The sequence below is a fragment of the Humulus lupulus genome, chromosome X, assembly GCF_963169125.1.
Source record: "Humulus lupulus chromosome X, drHumLupu1.1, whole genome shotgun sequence".
NCBI lineage: Eukaryota > Viridiplantae > Streptophyta > Magnoliopsida > Rosales > Cannabaceae > Humulus > Humulus lupulus.
The window spans coordinates 64,813,164-64,814,398 of NC_084802.1; the positions used below are offsets into that span (position 1 = coordinate 64,813,164).

General features: G+C 32.8%; 1 long non-coding RNA gene across 1 annotated transcript; it reads left to right on the forward strand.

Moving 5' to 3' along the window:
- Positions 1-446: 446 nt before the first annotated feature.
- LOC133803242 (uncharacterized) lies at positions 447-987 on the forward strand. Its single transcript, XR_009877840.1, has 3 exons — positions 447-683; positions 766-813; positions 909-987. It is a non-coding gene; the product is annotated as an uncharacterized LOC133803242 (long non-coding RNA).
- The last annotated feature ends 248 nt before the right edge of the window (positions 988-1,235 follow it).

Consider the following 1,235-nt stretch of genomic DNA (forward strand, 5'->3'; position numbering starts at 1 on the left):
GCTGGAGTGTTTGGTATTATATATGTTCAATCGCTGGTTCATTTCTTATTTATTTTAGGCGATTAGCAATAAGTTTAAAGAGATGAGGAAGAAACAACTCCCACATACATGCAGCAGGAGGGGGTATGCTCGAACAATGGATGACATGGCAAAAATTTAATAAATATTTTTGGTAGCTAAACATAAGAAAATATATGTTCTCTTTCTGAAAAATGTACTTGGAAACAGAGTAGGGAAAGTTCAAAACCTGTAACAAGAGTTCAAGCTTTCTTAAAGACACACACAAAGAAGAATGGTGAACCTGTGAATGCTCAAGCTGCTGAAGTTATTGTAAGTAATTTACCCTTTGTTTGTAGAAACATATGTATTTGTATGTACATAGACTTATTTAACAGTCAACTTGAAATGATTTATAGGAGAAGCTACAAGTTCTTGCAAATGAAAAACCAGATTCATGCACAACACAGAATACTGTACAAGATGCTCTCACTATCATATTTGGTCCTGACAAGAATGGTAGATCATTAGCTAATGGGAGGGGAGTAACTAATACAAAGTTAGCTATTCTAAGAGCAAGAGATGACCATATTTCACAATTGGAATCAAGTCAATGTGAGATGAAGAATAAAATGTCTGAGATGATGAATCTTATTAATACTATTGCAAAAAGTGTAAACATTCAGGTAAATTAAATTAATTGACTTCTGTTTATTTTACTCTATTCATTGAAAATTATAAATGACTAAATTATTCTCAAACTTGTAGGGGTTTACTCAACCAAGTGAAGCGGAGTCACACATGCCTTCTCCTATGGTAACTACAATTTTAATTACTACCTATCATTTCACTTTTAATTTTTTAAGTATCAATATTATCTATAAATAAATATATGTTTTATCATGTAACAGAGTGTTAATAATCTGAAGTTCACTCCTGAAAACAATGCTTGCAATTTACTTGATTGGAATGGAAGTGGAGAAATTGTTGCAGAAGGTCGATGGTCTTCTAGTGATCCTTTATGTGAGGTGCATCATCTTCATCTTGGGCCTAATGCAATGAGAGTTTGGGTTGATGTTGCTAAGAAACTTACTGCATATTTATGGAGACCAACATCACATATGAGTACAATTGAAGAAGCGGTTGGTTGCACTGTTGCTTGGCCTTCTAATAAAGTTACAATGAGGTAAAATTTCATGCAACTTAAAAATTATTTATAAATAGTACAACAAATCAGC